The 13,246-nt window shown below is 53.8% G+C and overlaps 1 protein-coding gene across 9 annotated transcripts in view; it reads left to right on the top strand.

Annotated features, from left to right (window-relative positions):
* LOC117003750 (ankyrin repeat and fibronectin type-III domain-containing protein 1-like) overlaps positions 1 to 13,246 on the top strand; it is a 212,106-nt gene that overhangs the window by 156,026 nt on the left and 42,834 nt on the right. Inside the window, exon 1 of one of the 9 annotated variants that reach the window (XM_033073949.2) lies at positions 7,810 to 8,139. The exons of the other annotated variants lie outside the window; for them this stretch is intronic. The gene's annotated coding sequence lies outside the window, so the exon portion shown is untranslated. Of the gene's footprint in view, positions 1 to 7,809; positions 8,140 to 13,246 lie in introns of those variants that run through there. 9 annotated transcript variants of the gene reach the window in all.

Raw genomic sequence — 13,246 nt, 5'->3', positions numbered from 1 at the left:
CTAGGGCATTTCAGATGTGACTGTTCTGCTGATGAGCACTGCCTCATCTGGAAGATGTCACATCAGATGCTGCTGGTTCTCCTGCTGGGAGGTGACTCTTGTGTGAAGAGGGTCTTGTATGGGAATAAAGTGCCTTTCAGCAGCCTGGCTGGTACAGCTGTCCTTCATGGGCACAGAGGAAATGGGGCTGGAGGTGATTTAATGCTGCTGGTGCCATGTGAACCGCTGGCTTCTGAGGAGTTCAGCTCCCCATGAGTGTACAAACAGCAAAGGCCAATCCTCACAGCCCTTGGCAATAGGGGGACAATGAGTTTGTGTGGAAACTGGGGCACGGAGGTTTTAGCTCACAGACCAGGCCGTGCTCCAGCCAGTTCCCAACCCTGAAAATGGCTTTGGTCTGTCTGTCTGGGCATCTGCTGCAGTGCATCCCTCTTCCCAGTCATCAGTGCCTGGGTTTTGGGTTGTCCTTCCCTGGGTGCCTCTCACTCTCCCTTGCTGTGGTGCTGGAGTCCCCCATGCCCCAGGCGTCAAGGAGCTCTCCTCTCACTTGGCTGCAGAATTGGGCTCAGCATCCCAGAAATTCAGGCTTTTGTGTAGGAGCCAATAGTCACACAACCTCCATCCAGAAACCATCATTATCGACTGCTAGCTTTTTCTTGGTTTCTTTGAACTACAGCTCCCAGGATGCCTGAAGATATGCAGACATCCTGAAGACAGTGGTTTCCCATAAACTTTTGGGGTTTCATGCTTTGCAAACAGGAATGTTTTTATTGCGTCGCAAATCCCTTCAAGTCCCTCAAACGTCCATGGCAGCCGCGGGGCCCGAGCTGGCTGCGGGGGAGGCACACCAAGGGCTTTTCTGTCCTGCATTTCCCTCCTTCCTGCAAGAGGGACTTTTGTAACTCCTTGTCATGCCTTTTCAAGGGAAATTTTAGACTGGGAGGAAGTTTGAAGAAGCCATGGTGTGCCTGTAGGGATGTGTTTCCCATTCTCCTGGTCCCCATTATTTCAAGGGCTGCTAAGCAGAGTCCTGCATCCTCATATGTGTTGAAGTGCCTTGGGAAAGGTGTTGACGGGTTTTCACTGAATTTGGAAGGATTGGGACACAGGGAAGAGAAAAAGATTCAGATTCCTGCACCAGTGCAATGAGCCCAGGAGAGTGGAGTTTAATTCCTGACATGCTCACAAGTCCTGAGGGAAAACCAGGGAGGGAGGTTTTTGTTTAGCATGGACAGATGAGGTTGGAACTGTGGCCTGGAGGGTCTCCACCTCCCAACCCCCAGCCAGATCCACCCAGGGACCAGGGCTCAAGTTCCACAGGTGCCCCAGCTCTGCATCTTCCTGCAGCCCATCCTGGGACCAGGAGGTGCTGGCAGAAGAGTGGATTCTGTGGTGTAGGCACAGTTGTCCCTAATAATCACTTACTCTCTGTAGGAGAGGAACCTTAGAGGGCAGAATAGTGCTGTGATAATACAGTGGTCATGTTGTTCTGACCATTAAAATACTTCAATGAGTTTTTTGTCTTTGGTGCTGATGAGCACCAGTGTTACAGCTCATAATCAGACTTGTGGAATTTTGCCATTGTCCTTTTTCTCTTTGATTGCCCAGTATCCTCCATAGGTTGGGATTTAATAGGTCTTAATTTCTTTGATAGGTCTTTACCAGTTTGAGAAACTTTGTGAGTGAAACACAGAGGTACTGGTCACCCTCAGGAGTCACAAGAACCCCCAACTACCCAGATCTTGCACAGGCAGCAGAGCCATGGGTCAGCTGTGTGTGCCATAGAATCAGGGAGTGGTTGGGGTTGGAAGGCACCTCTGGATATCATCTTGTCCAATCCCTACTAAAGCACAGTCACCTACAGGAGGTGGCACAGGATTTTGCCCAGGTGTGTTTTTGATATATCCGGGGAAGGAGACTCCCCAGCCCCTCCGGCACGCTGTTGCAGTGCTCCATCACGTGAAGGGACATGTCCTGGCCCTGCTTTATACCATGTTGAGGGATCCATTTCTGGGCAGATGTCCTGGTGCCTTTGGGGTCTGCACTTGTTTTCTGTTACCCTTCTCCCATCCTTCACCTTCCCTGCAGGCCCGTGTGAGTACACCTGGACACAAGAGCCCCTCAGTGTGCGCAGCCCAGGCAGCTGGTGTCACCTGCCTGTCGCACTGGTGCAGGCGGTGTGGTCTGCTGGAGGAGATGGGTGCCAGCCAGGAGCTGAAGCATGGAGGCTCTGCGGCCGGCTCGCCTTAACCACATCAGTACTCTGTGCTCTTGGAAGGGCCTGGCAGCCCAGCAGCCCAGAATAACAAGGTTTTCCATTGCTGTGCACAGCGTGGGACGCGGGGCCATGGAAAACAAGAGGCGGCTGCAGCGCCAGGGCTGCACACAGACTAAACAATGGCACGTCCCCCAGGGTGTCTGTCCCTGCACTCTGCACAGGGAGAGCAGGCTGCAGGCACACACAAGGTGCTGGGGGTGCCTGGGGACTGGGGATGGCATGGAGGGGCTACCAGCACGGCATGGGGCTGCTCACTGTGTGTGGGCTCAGCTGGAGGGACTGGAGGGAGGCAAAGCTCTCAGGAGGGCTGAGCCCCTCAGGAACCGCCTCACCCATCCTTGCTGATTGCACGTGAGCAAAGACATTGGTTGGATTTCATTATTTTCTTTATTTTCTCTGGTATCTTTTTAATTAGAATAAAAACTGTAATCGGTAGTAGGGGAATTCTGAAAACCTGGCTCTTGGCAAGACAGGAGAAAGTCTGCACGTTCCTCTGACTTGGCACATGGACAATCCATCATGCTCACACAGCCCGCTTGGAAGAGCCCAAGTGCTCCGTCCTGCTGCTCAGGAAGAAGTGATAGATATCTTCATTGAAAACAATCACAGAGGGAAATGATAGAATTCTTAAAAACAAGTAAAATGGTGGGGATTTTGCCAAAGGAATGGAGTTTTTGACTGTGCTATTTTGTAGGTTTTATTTATTTGTTGTCTGTATATGGATAGATTTTGGGGTTTAAAGTAGACTGTTAATTTTGAGAGTGAAGCACACTGGCATGTGCCAATCATTAAATGGTCCTTGGCAACGATCTGTTTCATGGTTGGGAGTCAGAAAAAGATCTTTGCTTGCATACAATCATAGGATCATGGAACAGTTTGCATTGAAAAGGACCTTAATGTTCATCTTGTTCACCCCTGCCATAGGCAGGGACACCTTCCACTATCCCAAGTTGCTGCAAATCCTGTCCAGCCTGGCCTGGAACACTTCCAGGGATGCAGGGGCAGCCACAGCTTCTCTGGGTACCCTGTGCCAGGGCCTCAGCACCCTCACAGTCAGGAATTCTTTCTCAATGTCCCATCTGTCCCTGCCCTCTGGCAGTAGGAAGCCATTCTCCCTTGTCCTGTCCCTCCATTCTTTGTCCCAAGTCCTTCTCTGGGCTCTCCTGAAGCCCCTTTAGGCTCTGGAAGGGGCCCTGAGGTGTCCCTGGGCCCTTCTCCAGGTGAGCACCCCCAACTCTCCCAGCCTGGCTCCAGAGCAGAGCGGCTCCAGCCCTTGAAGCATCTCTGTGGCCTCCTTTGGGTTCACTGCAGCAGTTCCATGTTATTCCTGGGCTTGGACTCCAGGGCTAGAGCCCCACAGGTGGGGTCTCACCTGAAGGGGTAGAATCCCTCCCTCCCCTGCTACCCACACTGGGGCTCAGCCCTGACTTGAGGGGTTCTGGGTGCACACAGCCAGGGCATCTCCAGCTCTCAGCCAGCAGCACCCCCAAACCCTTCACCAACAGGATCTTCATGTGACAGTGGCACAGGTGTGCAGATCCCAGCCTAAATATTGCTTAGAATTTGGAGAGAGAGGAAACTTTCTGGCTGTCTTGCATTGCTTTCAGGATCCCACCTCTCCCAAGGTCCTGTAGTCCCTTTCCAGAACACATTCATACCCCTGGGCTCTCAGCTGCACATCCTGCTGCCTCCTTGCTATGTCCACCCTTGGGATGCTTCCTGAGGGATGGGTTTCCAATTGGAAGGTATCTGCTCAGGGGGGAGATGATGCTGCTGTATGTCCAGTCCCCCAAGTGGCACAGGCACACTGGGGTGCAGAATGACTCACCAGGCTATGGCAGATGTGCCCAGCATCTCTGTCACAGCACAGATGTTGGTCAGAGAGGGGACAGTTGTTATTGTCAAAATGCAAATGAGTAAAATTACTGTTTTGAGAGATAATTTTTAGGGGAAGGACATGCAAATTTACCTTCCATTCAGATTGTGCATTAGTATTAAAATGCAATGTTTGAAAGCCAAAACAAAGGAACATTTTAATTTGGGACTCATCAGATGGTTCCTTCTGCTTCGATTAGCATCATGTACTTTGCATCAAATGCTCTAAGTTTGACAAAGCTCTGGTTTTTAAAGAAAACAAAAAGATGTTCTAAAAATGCTAGCCATTTCCAGGGATTCTGGCTGCTGTCCTTAAGTTACTGGTCTGGTGCTGAGCACTGGACAGGCTGATGGGAATAGACTTTGTGGAGTTCAAATAGGATGTGTGGTTGGGTTCCCTCCTGGATGCTGTTTTAATCTGGCTTCTAAGTAGCTTAGAAAAGATTGGATGTTAAGAATATTTCTTCACTGGAAGAAATGGAGGGGTGGTCAGGCATTGGAATGGTGGTCAGGCGCTGGAAAAGGCTGCCTCAGGGCAGGGGTGGAGTCACCATTCCCAGAAGGGTTTAAAAGGTGAGTGGGTGTGTCACCTGGGGACACGGTTCAGCGGTTGCCTTGGCAGTGCTGGGCGAATGCTTGGATTTCATTATCTGAGAGCCCTTTCCCAACCCTAACAATTCCATGACAAGCTGAGCCAGGATTCTGCTCTGAGGCACAGGACCCCACAGGTCTGGTGGGACCCAGAGCTCACCTGGAGGTGCAGACAGCCCTCACCATCGAGGGGAACGAGTGGCTGCAGGGTCAGGAGCTGCCTGCAGATGACTGATGGAGGCTGTGCTGAAGGGATGGCTTGTGTTTCTCTCCTTAGCTTTCCATATAAACACCCTCCAAATAAAACTCGCCTTACCACAGCACTCGGAAGCAGCTGTGCTTCTTATTTAAACATACTTTGAGGTATCTCCATCCTGCTACCCCTGCTTCCCTTCTCCTTCTTCCTTGGAATACCGACCTGCCTCGTGTTGCAGACCAGAAATAGAGACTGGCCACTGACTTGCTAATTGTAATGCAGCCTGATAATGCCAGCTATAATTAGATCAAGGTATCCAAGTGCTTTTGCTGGCAGACATTTCTGTGACCCTGTTATCATACTTTAAATAGAGGACCCCATCTGCTCTGCCTGGCTTCTGGCTGCAGAGCCAGGTCCTGCAGAGTCCAGCTTGGTCCTTCCAGGGAAGGCCAGCCCAGCATCAGTCCTGGTGCCTGCATCTGCTCAGCTTGTGAAGAACCAGGCTTGGCACAGCAGTGCTCACTGGCAGGCTTTAAGCACTGATTATGTCCCCTCAATATCTGGCAAATGTCAGTGACCACTGAGACTTTTGCTGTTACAAAAATCCCTTCCTCAAGTCCACAGTGACCACAGCTGTGTTGGGCCAATGAAAGGGGCTGCCTGGACTGTGGTTTTCAGAGGGTTGCACTCTGACCCATCTTTCCTTTACTCTTTTAGGGTAATCAAAGCAATGGCTCTTGTTGAGGTGAGCTGTGGCAAGGATAGGAATGGTTCAGAGTCTCAGGATCAACTTGTCTAGAGCTGCAACCTCATGACCCAGGGCTGTCAGACATCTCTCCTTGTTCCCTTTTGATGAACCTTCTACGTTCCTTCTTTGCCCTCTCATGCACTTCTTCCCCATGTACAGCATCCCCAGGCTCCCTCTCCCTGGCCTTGGGAAGCCTCGGGCTGCTGCCCAGCCATCCTGGCCTTGAGCACCCTCCTCACTGGGTTAGAACAGGCATCCCCAGCTCTGCTGGCTCCCACTAGACAGGGTGGTTTGGGTGTGAAACTGTCCTCAGCAGGTGGCTGAGCCAGGGCCCTCAAAAGAGCACATCCCCTCAGCACTGCATGAGCCTTTGGCTCCTTCTCTGCAGCACCACCCAACCTTGGCACATCACACAGATCCACAGCCCTCTGGGATGGAAATGTTTGGTTGGGTGGATCTACCCAAATTCATCACTTGCTCTCAGTGTGGCTGCCCACAGCTGCTCTGACATGTCTAATCTGTCCTGAACTCGTCAGGGAGGGAACTGAGACCCCCTTGAACACCAGTGTGCCCTGGAGGGGAGAGGCTTCCTAATGTCATATCCTGCAGGCAGGCCTGGGGCTGGCACAGCAGCAGAGCTCACCAGCTAATGACAGCTGAGTCAGCCTGAGAAGTGGGACACTGAAATCCCAAAGGAAAACCAGGAACTTGGAGAAACTGGATAAGCCAATGCCCCGTCCTTTGGCTCCTGCCAAACCTCCTGAGATGTTCTGCTGCCTTACTAGCCCAGCTGAGCTCCTGTGCTGTTCCATGGGAAAGGCATCTCACTGCTGTGTTCTGCAGGAGATCATCCTAGATTCATAGATATAGATTCATAGATTCATAGAATCGTAGAATCCTAAAAAGCATGGAATTGTTTGGGTTGGAAGGGACTTCCATGATAATCTTGTTCCACCCCTCTACTATGGGCAGGGACACCTTCCACTATCCCAGGTTGCTCCAAGCTCCATCCATCCTGGCCTTGGACACTTCCAGGGATCCAGCCACAGCTTCTCTGAGCATCCTTTGCCAGGGTCTCATCACACTAAAGGCAAAGAATTTCTTCCAAACGTCTTATCTAAATCTCCCCTCTTTAAAACTGTTTCTCCTTGTCCTATCACTATAAAAAGTATCCAAGTGAAAGGGCATGCTGCGTCTTTTTCAGTCCTGGGCAGTACCTGGTCCTACTCACCAGTGAGTGAGTGGGGGTTGAGCCTCCAGAGCTGCAGCAGAAGGGCAGTGTCCAGTGTCCCATGCAGACATGGGAGTTCATCAGCAGAAGCCCTGGTAAGTCACCCTGGCAGGCAGCACTGTGTAGGCCATGTGCAATCAGCATCTGTCCCCAAGCTAAGGAAACACATGGGGTGGGGGGGGTCCTCAGGCAGGGTGCTCATCACTTCCCAGCTCACCTGGAGCTAAGGTTTGGGCTTGGCAAGTCACTTTGTGCAGTGTCCTGTGTCAGTCCCCAAAACAGTGGCAGTCATGGTTTGTGTGCACCAGCCATGGACACTGCTCACAGATTTGGGAGATTGAGTAGGAGGAATGTCAGCAGAGGAATGTGTGGCTGCCTGCAGCTCACCAGATTGCCTGCATGGTCACCCATGAGCCCATGCAGGTTGGAGACCAGTGGCCCAAAGCACTTTCCCAAGTGCTGAGGGCAGGGCCAGGATAGCCTGGCAGCTTGGGGCAGTCTTGGGGCTTCCTCCTCCAAAGCTCACCTGGGGACTCCAGAAGTTTTGGTGGGACCCGGAGTAGTTTTCAGCATCCCTGCCTGTGCTTTGTCCCCTTGAGACAGGGCTATTCAGGTAGGACTCATGGGGTGCCACAAGGGTTTGGTGACATGTCATTGCATCAGGGGTGTCACAGCAAACCCAAAGCAAGTGGAGGTGAGGCATCACTGCCTTCTGCCTGGTAGTCCTTTCAGAGCTGAGCCTCATACTCCTCACCTGAGCCTGATCCCACTCTCCTGTGCCTGGTTGTCCCTGGCTGAGCCCTGTGTCCCTTGTCCGAGCCTGGTACCCCCGTCAGAGCCCGCACAGGCTCCTGGTTATGTAAAACCACGGCAGGCGCAACCAGGAGATCTCTTCAGTGTCGGAATCTGAGTCACATGGGGCTGTTTTATTTCCCCCTCTGCTAATCTCGTTTCTATAGAAACAAGATTGGGAGGAAAAAAAATAAAAGAAAAAAGGAACCAAGCACAGAGCAAATGAGAAACCTGAGGTGATGGGTGAGGGAAGCGGAGGTGGCAGCTGAGGAGGTCAGGCTACGCGGATGGGAGCAGGGAACCCTGTTCAGGATGGGAGCATGCACAGAGGGGACAGGGACTCTCCTGAAGAAACACTCTGGGATGAGCTGCTGCTGTGGCAGGAGGTGAGCCGAGCACCAGGAGCACAGGGAGCAGAGGCTGTGCAGGTGAGTGAGCATTGCTTGCGCGGCTTGAGGGCTTCTGTCCTGCAGGGCATGGCTGGGCATGGCTCACTGGGGTCCTGGCCCTGCGGGGACAGGCTGTTGCTTTGGAGACACTCTCGTGACTGGGACTGTGGTGCTGCCGGTGAGCGAGGCTTGCCGGAGTGGTGTGCACAGCCAGTGCTTTCCTGGAGGTTAGCTGCATGTTCATGGCCATGAATCTGTCCTTTCCAAACCCTCTCTCTTCCAAAAGACTGCTCCCTGCTTGGGAAGAACCTTTCCAGATTTGTTTATTTTCCCTCTATTTTATTGTGACTGTACCTGTGCAAATAAGCCACTGGCAGCAAGCAAACTCCACAACTGCAGGGAGTGCAGGGCTGCATGCCCCCAGCACTGCTCACCCTGGGCACTACCACCTTCCCCAGAGCGTCTGCAGCCAGGTTGCTGCTGAGGATAAGCCTGGCTCAAAGCTGTTCGTGCAGGGGCTGCTCCCCAAGGAGAGAGGACCAGCTGAAGCACTGCTTGTTTGCCCAGGCTGCCTGCAGCCCATGGCTCCTCCTGGGACTGTTGCCTGTGCTGATGAAAGAGGCTGAGAGATGCCTACACACATCTGGGTTAGTTCAGAGCCACAGGCACGTGCTGGCTCCCAAGTCTCAGGCTAAGGAGTGTGCAACAAGTGGGAGCTTTTTGTGCCTGGATGTGATACCTTGTGGGATGGCTGGTGCGTGTAGTGGTGAGGGCTTTGGTGTTGCTGGTGCTGGTCATCCTGTGCTGCTGCCTGGGCTGGCACTCTTGTGGCCTTGGCCATTGCTCTCCCATGGCTCTGGTGCCCCTGCAGCTCTGGCCATGGCAGAGTGGTGCTGTGCTAGCAGGGGCTGAGGCACCCGGGCTCCTGCGGGCACACGCTTACCCCTGCGTCTGCAAACTGCCAAAAGGCTTTTAGCAGATCATCACAGGGGAGAGAGGGAGGGAGAGATCAGGATTTTGCTTGTCATCACTTCCCAGTTGTGGAGTGGGGAATGCTGTGGTGATTGCAAACCCCCAAGCCAGATTCACACCTGTGTGTGGCGGGTGAAGCCAGGGGGATGAATCCAGTGCCTGTGTATTTCTGTCCTGAGCTTGGGGAAATGTCACTGCTCATCCACCTGCCTGGCCAGTGAGGGGGTGGAGAGTGGCACTTCAACCCCTTGTCCTCATCCCAGGGCAGCTGAGCGATTTGTGTGCTGGGGTGTTGTGTCCAGTGCCGGAGGCACAGGCAGGATGGGGACAGGCTGCCAGCCCACCACGTCTGTGCTCTGCCTGCCTTCCCACTGCCTCAGCAGGCTGGGGCCTTTGGCAGTCACCCCTGTGGGGTTGGGCTCCCCTGTGGCGTAAAGGGATGGGTACAGACTCATGTTACACAGCGCACCGGGGCAATGGGACCTGTGCCCTGTGCTTAGCTGGACTCTTCCCCCTTGGCCAGGCTGAGGTCCAAGTGCTGCTCTGGGCACTCTGCTCATCCTGGTTGGACACTCCTGGGCTGTCAGCACATACCAGGCTGTGGACAACGTTGTCCCTGTCTCCCTTTAGCATCTGCCTCTGCCTATCCCTGCCTGCTCTGTTCAGGGTGCTGGGTGCTGTGGCTGATGCCAGGGGACAATTTGCCATGCCAGACCCTGACCCTCCCTGTGCCTGAAGCAGTGCACTTAGGGGGTACAGGTCACATGGAGGCTGTGCATCACTGTGCCACAGTGGTGATCCTGCCCTCTGGGAACATCAGCTCTCCTCTGTCCAGAGCTTTGGAGAGAAAGGCTGAGAATGGATATTTTGCTGCAAGAACCTTCAGCACTGGTAATTATTTCTGGGAAAAGATGCCGTGTTCTGACTTAAATGCTGACATGGGACTCTGAACATGTGTAATCTGGCTGACAGATGGCAAGTCATAGAGGTGTGATTTATGATACAGCACAGTAGCTGAACAACCTCCTCTGGTTGTCAGGAGACAATTCTTCCTGGTGCTGCGGTTGACGTTCCAATTGATGGCTTTTCCCGCGAGTCCCCTTGGTGTGTGGGGACTGCCTTGGCAGTCCCCAGCCCTGACTGCTCTGGCGCTGAGCTGCTGCAGAGATGCTGCCTCTGACGGAGGGCTGGGCAGGTGAGTCCAGATCCTGGCCGTATGGACCTAGAGCAGTGCCGTGCAGTGGCAGGGCTGGGGGAACCAGTGCTGGCCCTGTCCCCATCCCATGGCTGGGATGGAACTGGCTCAAGATGACAGTGGCACCTGGAGCTACCTGTTCCCCAGACCAGTACTCGTGGGGCTGAGTGTGTGGTCCAGATGGGGGAAGGCACCAAAACCATACCCATCACATAAGTGCACAAGGGGAAGGATGCTGACAACCACAGAGTCTGTCTTACCTGCATTTCCTCTCGTGCCTCAGTTTCCCTGCTTCTACTGTAAAATCCCTAACACTAAGAGGCAGGGACATCTATTATTGTTTGGAGAGCACTTGAAAGTAACATTATGATCTTTACAGCATCCCCCTCCCTGTGCTAGAGGCTCACCCCCAGCGCCACCCACAGAGCCCAGACTCTGTACAGTGCCCAGCACTGCGGGAGCACCCCAGCCCTGGGAGCACTCTGATCCTGGGGGACCGGAGCAGCTCAGCACAGGGGCTTGGAGGAGCTGAGGCAGCAGCAGGGCCCTGCTGGGGCGAGGGGCAGTGGCTCGGCTGTGCTCCCAGTGCAGCCATGGCAGAGCAGGTATGATTCATTCCCCCTTCTCCAGCATGGTTTATGTAAAGCAGCTCTGGATAAATTGCCAGAGAATCTGTAATGTGTTCCTGTCTTCTAATTAGTGGTGCTTCTGCTGAAGCTTTGGGATCTGTCAGAGGTGAGAGAGGGTGGTTCATGGCTGGATGAGCTGCTGACAGCTCTCAGGGGGAAAGTGCTGGGCTGTCAGAGCTGTCACAGCCATTCCTTTACCTGGGCTATAGCAGCTGGAGGTTGTGGCCAGCAGGTCTGGGGGGTGAAATCAGCACCCCAAGATTCTTAGTCAACTTCTGACTCGCACGCGGACTGGCTTTGGCTTGTCTGTCCTGCATCAGGCAGATCTGGGCAGCACCTGCCTTGGCCTGGAGAGCATCCATCTCCTGTCTCCCTGTGCCTTGTCTGGCGACTCACAGCAAGGCCACATGTTCCTGAGCACCCAGGTGCCTTCTCCAGCCCCACCAGCCCACCCTGCTCCCAGGGCTAACTCTCTTTCATCCCTAACCCTGATGACATGTGGCACATTGCCCTGTTTTCACCCACCAGCTCTTCTTGACAGATGCTATTGGCTTTATCCAATCTGAAGGATGCAGTGGCTGCTCCTGCCCTGCTTGGGAAGGTGGATACATCCAGGTAAAGCTCCTGGGTGTGTCATTGTCCCCGTGGTAGTCATTGCAAGGGCCGTGTACCGGCATCACAGAAGCTCTTGTCACAGAGACTGCTGCCTTCCTGCATCTGTGCAGAGCATCTAGGATTTCCCAGCCCCTCATCCGTGCTGGGGACCAGTTTGGGAGGGTGGCTGTAATGGTGCAGGAAGTGTGGTGAAGGTGGGGTCAGCACAGCAGACAGGACAGGATTCTCCAGGCTGTTCCCAGATCTCAGGAAATGAACACCCCCAGCATCCTTTCAGCTGGGGCTGTAGCCCTTCTTCCTGCAGGGTGGCAGGAGCTCCTCCTAGGCAGGTGGGAAGAGGCAGGAACAGCCAAATGCCACTGAGGAGGTGCTATAGGGAACCAGTAGCACTTGTTCCCACTGCTCAGACCCATTCCTGGGTCAACCCTGCACATCCTGGTGTCCACACCATGCCTGAGGCTGCAGAGCACTGGCTGCCAATGCCCATCACCCCTCCCTAAATGGGATCTTCTCAATTCCAGCTGAGTTTTGGCACCAGATCAAAGGAGAGTGAGGTGGTGGGGATGGTGTTGGTGCTGGGCTCTGCTCTATGGGCACCAGGATCACTCCTCTTCATCGCCTCTTCTGCCAGCTGTGAGCAGGGGAAAGATGGGGTTTGGTGTTCTTGTTGGATTTCTTTTAAGGCAAACCTCATCCTTTACATCAAAGTAGAATTTTTTCTCAAGAATGTAAAGAATGACCCTGGAAGGTCTGAACAGCTCTTTGCCAACTGGAGACTGGAGAGACAAAGCCCTCTCCAGAAAGCTGTCTCCACCCCATGCCCAGCAACAGCAATTCATAAGCTGAAAAATAAATCAATAACCAGTTAATGAATTGAAGATGTCTGTGTTTAAAATGTATCAGGGAAGAAACTGTTAGCTGATTGGGGCTGGCCTAATTACTGTGAGGAAAGGCAGGGAGCTCTCAGTTCTGGGAAATGGCTTCTCTTTTTCTTTGGAGGCATTTTGTTTGGTTGAGGCAGGAGAGGAGAGGAGAGGAGAGGAGAGGAGAGGAGAGGAGAGGAGAGGAGAGGAGAGGAGAGGAGAGGAGAGGAGAGGAGAGGAGAGGAGAGGAGAGGAGAGGAGAGGAGAGGAGAGGAGAGGAGAGGAGAGGAGAGGAGAGGAGAGGAGAGGAGAGGAGAGGAGAGGAGAGGAGAGGAGAGGAGAGGAGAGGAGAGGAGAGGAGAGGAGAGGAGAGGAGAGGAGAGGAGATTTGCTTTAGCAATGTGTGTAGGTTCAAAGTTGTCCCCAACTCTGTCCCTCATCCCCTAGGACCTCTTTCAAATCCCTGCTGTCCCCTTCCATGCCCAGCCCGGGGCTGGCTGAGCAGTGGGAGCAGGTTGTGCTGGCACCTTAAAGGAGGAAAAGAGGCAGTGGCTGTGACAGCGTGCGTGGCAGGGCTGGCACACGGCCCCAGTGCCTGGTTGTGTGCCCGAGTCCGGGTGTCGCAGGTCCCCAGGCTCGTCCCCCATGCTGGCAGCAGGGACAGGCTGTGGTGCCACCCTTGGCGTCTCCTCAGCCAATCTCAGCCTGTGTGCCCATGTGCCACTGGGCTTGCAGACAGGGCAGGTGTGCCCTGTGTCAACAGGTCTCCCCTGGACAGGGCTGGGATGGATTGGAATGTGCAGCACATTCCCAGAGCCTTCTGATGTGCTTTTCTTGGTCCCAGGGGCTGAGAGTGACACTGGAGCCTCCCA

The sequence above is a fragment of the Catharus ustulatus genome, chromosome 16, assembly GCF_009819885.2.
Source record: "Catharus ustulatus isolate bCatUst1 chromosome 16, bCatUst1.pri.v2, whole genome shotgun sequence".
Taxonomy (NCBI): Eukaryota; Metazoa; Chordata; class Aves; order Passeriformes; family Turdidae; genus Catharus; species Catharus ustulatus.
This window is presented reverse-complemented; position numbering and strand designations above follow the sequence as displayed.